This window comes from Nyctereutes procyonoides, unplaced genomic scaffold (genome assembly GCF_905146905.1).
Source record: "Nyctereutes procyonoides isolate TBG_1078 unplaced genomic scaffold, NYPRO_anot_genome, whole genome shotgun sequence".
Classification (NCBI taxonomy): Eukaryota; Metazoa; Chordata; class Mammalia; order Carnivora; family Canidae; genus Nyctereutes; species Nyctereutes procyonoides.
The window spans coordinates 8,931,719-8,938,607 of NW_026575030.1; positions in this window are offsets into that span (position 1 = coordinate 8,931,719).

Genomic DNA, 6,889 nt, shown 5'->3' on the forward strand with positions numbered 1-6,889 from the left:
GGCGGTTTTCGTGGGCCAGCCATGTTGCAGCAGGTCTGCGATTTGGGGCACTCCCTTCTCTCGTGCCCACTTGGCAGACCCCCAAGCACCCCTCCCTCTCTCCTGCATTCATCACCTGCCCAGCAGAGCCCCGGTTGCTCATCCTTCTGCCTTTTAGATCCCCACCCGTCCCTTGCGGTCCATCCCTTGCAGCAGGAATGGAATGTTGATCCTCAGGTACTGGGGTCTGAGGGAAAGGACATCAGAGAAACATGTCAGTCAGGGTCTCTTTGGGGTAACAGTAAGGGCTTCCTGCAGGAGGTAGGGGCCATGGTCCGGATCCAGGAGCTGGCTTTTCCAGGTCAGCATCAGGATGCTCGTGAAGCATGGTGTGACGTGGACAGTCCTATAGCCCTCAAAGATCTCCCTACGACTTCTCCACCTTCCACGTCAGCTAAAGGCAATTGGGTGGTCCTGGAGGAGGAACTCCCAACCAGTGAGTCCCGCCAGGCCTCTTAGATGTATCTTCAGGGCCCCTGGTTTCTAAAGAACCCTCTGGGTGTCATTGTTGTTGGGGGGGGGGATGTTAGCTAAGTGGAGCTCTAGCCTTTCCCCCATCCAGAGTTGCTCTAATCTGTTTTACATGTTGGTTTTTCTTTTACTGTTTACTTTTAAGAAGGGATTTGCTGGTTAAAACAACTTAAAATTCAAAACCTTTATACCTGTTCAACTATGAAAATGGGCTAAAAAAATCACGGAGACTTGTTTTGAGGATCAGATGAATCAATGCATGGAAAGCAGTTTGCATTTAAAGAAATGTGAGCTGTTTATACTACCACACTGGGGATGTCAAGCCTGAGGAGGGGAGGGCTTGCCGGCAGGCAGCTCCGCAGGAAGGGGGCCAGAGGCGGTCCTCTGGACCCTGTTGGAGCAGTCAGAAATCCTTCCCAGCCTCCTCCCTGGGTGGATGACCTCAGGGCCTTTGCTGCCAGCTCTGTGGTGAAGAGAGTGTGTTTTCCCTCTGTAGAGCTCCTCAAAGACTGGTGCCTGCTTCTCATCCAGGAAGGGAGTTTTGAGTTTGAGTCACCTTCCCTTTTCTGTTTTTAAGGGCTCATGGGATTGCACTGGGCCCCGCCAGATGATCCAGGATCATCTCTCTATTTTAAAGTCAACCTATTTGTAAACTTCATTCCATCTGCAAGGTCCCTTCACAGCAGCATCTCGGTTAGTGTTTGCATGCACAGAGGACCCATGGGAATGCCGCGACTTTTTTTTTTTTCTTTTTAATTCTTTGTAAAGTAGGCTCCATGCCCAACTTGGCTTGAAGTCATGACCTTGAGATCAAGAGTCGCATACTCTGAGGCTCCTGGGTGGCTCAGTGGTTGAGCGTCTGCCTTCAGCTCAGGTTGTGATCCTGGGGTCCTGAGATCGAGTCCCACATCAGGCTCCCCTCTGGGAGCCTGCTTCTCGCTCTGCCTATGTCTCTGCCTCTCTCTTTCTGTCTCTCATGAATAAATAAAATCTTAAAAATAAAAAAAGAGTCGCATCCTCTACTGATGGAGCCAGCCAGGGCATCTTTAGATTTCCATTCTGGCCTTCATCCTCTGAGCTCCATGAGGGGCTGCTCCTCTGGGAGAGCCACAGGGAGCCCTTGCTGAGTACCCTCCACACACAGGCCAGGGTGACAATGCCGGGTTCCCTTGGTGACACCTGGGTCACTGAGCCACTTCCCCTGAGCACTTCGAACATGAGTGGGATTCGGGATTCAGCCACGGTCCCCTGGCCCCTCGCCCCTGCCTGCGGTAACCACCTGCCCCTCCTTCTGCCTCTCCTGCTGCCAACACACACACACACACACACACACACACACACACACACACACCGGTCAGGGTGCCAGTGGGCTAGGGGCATAGAGTCCAGAACCCCTCAGGCCAAGGCAGGAGTTCTCACAAGGCTGGCCATCTCCAACCTCTGTGACCTTGACAAGGAATGGAGCCTTGGCCCCCATCTGTGAAATGGTGATAACCTCACAATTTTTTAAGGACAAAATGAAACAATGTACCCGCACCCAGAATTTGCCCAATTCCTGTAGCCCTTTGGCAGCTATTGTTTCTGCCTGGGCAGCAGATGGAGTGAGCCCCTCCTGGCCTGTTTTCCCTGCTGTGTGGTAGGTCAGTCACATGTGGGGGCATCGCGATCCCCCCCCCCCCCGCACCAGGTGCACTGTGACTCCCGAGGGCAGGGCCCGTGTCTCCTCTCTGGCTCCGCAGCATCCAGCTCAGGCCTGCGCACCAGCGGCCAGGAAGTTTGGAGCTGGAGCTGGAGCTGATGCGGCATCTTTCCTGCTTGCTGAGCGTGGAGCAAGGTCAGCTGTGTGAGGCAAAGCAGCTTGTCTAAAGCTCCTGGGTGTCAGGTTTGCCGGGAAGTGTCCCTGGGCCCTCTCGAGGACCTCCTGGAGCTCGCCAGCCCCTCATGCTTGCACCAGGCTCAATATTTCAAAGCGCTGGGTCATCGGAAGCTGACTTTGAGGGGCTCTGGTGGCAAAGGCACCAACCTCATTTTCTGGGTGGGAAAACTGAGGCCCGACACCCTGACCGCAGTTCTCTGCTGAGCCCTGCCCTTGGTCCGGCGGGTATCCTGGCCCTGTTCATCAGCTTGGTCTGGTGAGAATGGCCCCACTGAAGAGACTGCAGACTCTGGCTGGGACCCGTTGAGACTTAGCAACTACTGCTTAATTCCCGTGTTCAGTTAACAAATAGGTTTCAGGCATCTGCCTTGTGATTCAAGCTCCATCCTGACATGGGATGCAGCATGAGCAGTTCCTACAGCTTCTCCAATGCTGGCTCCTTCTCGGTTGGCGTGTCACCTCCTCCGGGGCGCCCTCCCTGACCACCCCACCTGAAGTCACCCCCTCCCTCCTTATATCACCCTGATTTATTTCTCCTCTGTTTCCTGTATGGTCACTAAACACATAGGCTCTTTAGGAGAATCGGGAAAATGTAGTCATTTAAAGAAAGAAAAAAAACAACCTTCTAATCTTAACAACTAAGATGCAGAAAATCCCTGTTAACATTTTACTGTGTTTCCTTCCAGTTAGTAGTCTCTACAACGTGCCATTGCCCACGTGCCATTTTCTTCTGCTTTTTGCTTAACATTAATCCTAAGACTGGCTTATTTTCACATTCTAACATCTCTGGATCTAGCACTGCACAACTGATGGTGTTTTACAGGGGCCGTCAGCCTGTTGAAAACTCCCCTCTTCCAAAGAGGGTTCCCGATGGCTTCTGACAGTCACCTGGGGGCACTGCCAACTTGAGAAGACTTTACATTAAATTTAAATTCAGTTTCAGCATTTGCTGGAGGTGTTTGGACTCCAACCTGTGTGAGTACAGGCTTCCTCACATTCTCAAGGGCTACTTTGTTCCCTCCCTGCACTCAGGGCAAGGATAAGACATACTTGCTGCCCAAAAGGGCTTTTTCAACCCCCTTGCATTTGGGGAATAGCCCTTTGGGGTTCTAGCTTCCTTTACTTAGATACCTCTTGTTAGATAACCCACCCTGGATATTTTTTTCCTGCCTTCCTGCTACATGATATCACGGCGTGTCTGATAATCAGTGGTGATATGTGATGATTTGCCATCCCTAGAAACATTCCTCAGATTACCACTAACGCATCGTGAGCATCTTCTGAACGGCTCTGCAATATCACACCACGGGATTGCCCAGTATTCCACTCACCCATTCCCTTGCTGTGTATTGGGCTTATTTCTGTTCTTCTCTGAGATAAGAGGCTCCATGGTCTTTCCTACTACACACAGCTGCCTGCCCATTCAGAGGATTCCTGTAAGGTAATTCCCAGAAATCAAATCGCTGGGTAGAAGGAATGAATATGCTGATACATAAAGCCTAGTGTTTTTAGAGGCTGATTTTTTTTTTTCTGTGTTGACTTTGCAGACATGGGGTCGGTGCTGTCACAAGTTGTGGGCATGAATCTACTTCTGCTGACAGTGGCCCGTCCAGTGCTTTTGGTCTGGAAAACTCCGTAAGGGTGAAGAATTAACGTTAATGATGTAAAGAGGCTGAAAGTAGAAGCTTCCTTAGGAATAGGGCTGCAAAAAATTAAAAGCCAACTGAAAACCAGGACTGGTTTTGACGTGCAAGTTGCCCCCTGCGGGGTCAGTGGTCTTTTTGGGCTCAATCACAATAACCTCCAAATGTGGAGAAGTGTGATAAGCGGAGCACTGGGAAATTTAATTTGAGGCGTTTAGATAGAGTTAAGTATTACTAATTCAAACTGATTTTTGTGTTTGTGTGGGTATGGATGGGAAACTTCTGAGTTATGGAATATTGTTGAACAAATGGTGGATAATTCAGTTATCAGTTGTTTGCATTTAAATTGGTTCCAATTAAATATTTTAAGCAGTTTGCATGTGTGATTTCAGCTTTCTTCTCCAGCACTTCTCTTAGCACTATTAATTTACTTGGCATAGGATCTTTTTGTTTTACAAAGGTGATCCTTAGTCCTGTTCTCACCTGGATTTGTGGGCAATTCGTGGGTAAAGTGTTCTAGATGAATGAGGTTTTAATTGGGGGTCAGAAATGGACACTTGTAAAATTGTAATCCCAATTGCACTATGAATTGTTCTTTATTCTTTCCTGGACTGGGGCTGAGTAGCAGACAATCACTGACAGGCATATGCTTCTGCAGGTCATTCAGAGCCAGGCCCCCGGAGTTACCCTGTGCATAGTTTGGAGCTCTTGCCTTGGACGGGCTGTCAGCCCAGCAGCACAGGAGGCAGACAGCACAACATGGGGCACAGGGAGCTTGCTTGTCTCTGCTTCTGTCTCTGTGTCTCTCATGAGTAAATAAATAAAACCTTTTTTTTTTAAGATTTTAATTATTTACTCATGAGAGACACAGAGAGAGACAGAGGGAGAAGCAGGCTCCATGCTGGGAGCCCGACACGGGACTCGATCCCGGGACTCCGGGATCAGGCCCTGGGCTAAAGGCAGATGCCCAACTGCTGAGCCACCCAGGCATCCCTAAATAAAATCTTAAAAACAAACAAACAAACCCAAAAGCCCAGACCATTGCTGCACTAGGGGCTGTCATCAATTTGTGTGTTGGATAGATACCTTCATGAGGAGATGTAACTTGGGGAGCCTGGGCCTGCACATGTGCTTCAAGCCACCCGCCTTGAAGTGTGTTGTAGGCTGTAGCCAGGCCTCTGCTTGGCCCCAGTGTGTGTGAGGCCCTGTGGCCCCTGTCGCCAAGGACTGATTACTCCTCTGGGTAGTCAAAGAACACAAACATGAAACACTGAACCACCTTGAAAGAGCCAGAGAGTGAACCAGAGGTCACTGGGCTCTTGGCAATTAAAAGTCAACTAGAAACTAGAAAAAAGAAGCATCAGACATAAGCTGTAGGGTGAAGATTGAGGGACAGCTAGGTGATCAGGTCTCTAAACAAGACCACTGCTGGGGGGCTCACGCTGTGTTTCAGAAGGAGCCAAGGAAGGGACCACCTGGATTTAAACCCCAGTTCTGTCATTTAACCAGCTGTGTGTCTTCAGCCCCATGATTCAGGCTCTCAGAGGCTAGGTTTTCCCATCCGTAAAATGGGGATAATGACAGCTGCTTCACAGGACAGAGGGGAGGTAGTAGAGATATGAGGCTGGCATGTTTAGGAGATGATCATCGTCTGAACATAATCCCCTGCCCTCTGCCCATCCCCTTCCGCCCACCCCCCCAAGCTGCTGCTGGAGAGAAGAGTGCCTGGCAGGGGGTGAGCCACCCTCAGATCTGTGTTAGAGTCAGGTGGCCTGTAACTAAAAGTGAACTAGAGCACCTGGCTGGCCTAGTCAGAGGAGCACGTGACTCTCGATCTTGGGGTTGTGAGTTCAAGCCATGTTGCATATGGAGGTTACTTAAACTTTAAAAAATAAATACATAAAAAATAAAAGTGAACTTATGTAACTAAAATAAATATAACTCAGGTAACTGGCACCTGATTCACTTCACCCTGGGCCCGGTTCTGCTTTATAGATTAAGGGGGCCGGGTGGGTCAGGAGGGATCTCCCAGTGCAGGCCCAAATGCAGCATGTCTGGTAAAAAACAGGCAGATCCCCGGACCTCCACCCAGACTTACCAAATCAGACGCCTGGAGGTGGGCTCCCAAATCCAAATTTCTTTAAACTACCCCAGTGTGCAGCCAGGTCTCACAACTATCAGCTAGGTGCCCCCCACCCCGAGAAACATTTTTAGCCCTTAGAGTCTGTTTCTATCCCCACCAGATGCCCTGTGCGTGTGGGGGGGGGGGGCATGGATCTCATGTCAAGACATCTAGGCCAGAGCTCATCTGCTTTCGTCAGAAAGGGAGCTTCCCCTGATGCTGCTCCTGCCACAGAACCATAATTCAGGACCACTCTGTGTAGAAATAAATCTTGAGCACTGTCCAGTGCCCTGCTCTGCACATCGTCTGCGGGGGGAGGAGACAGGGGTTGCTTTCTCACCGCGGATCATCTGAATATAAAGTGGAAATACATCTCGGAGGCCGGAGATCCATCACAGGTTAAAACCTAGACCAAGCAACCCTTTCTTCTCATGGAGCAGCAGCTCCCTCCCTACGAAAGAAAATGAAATTCTGCACGGTTCCTGCTGGTCTTGGAGTTTTCTCCTGTAAGAACATAAACGTTATTTACCACCACTGAGGATCTTTCCAAATTGCCCGAAGCGGCTATAAACTTCCCGGCTTTATTCAGGGAGCCTTTGCGGTGGTGAGTTACTGTTCACATAATGAATTCCTATTGCAAATCCGGCCTCACCAGATTTCCCCCATGAAGACAGGTCATTTGTTGAGCTCTAAGTGCTTTTACAGAGCAGGAGGGGGTGGGGTTGAAGAAAGAGGTTT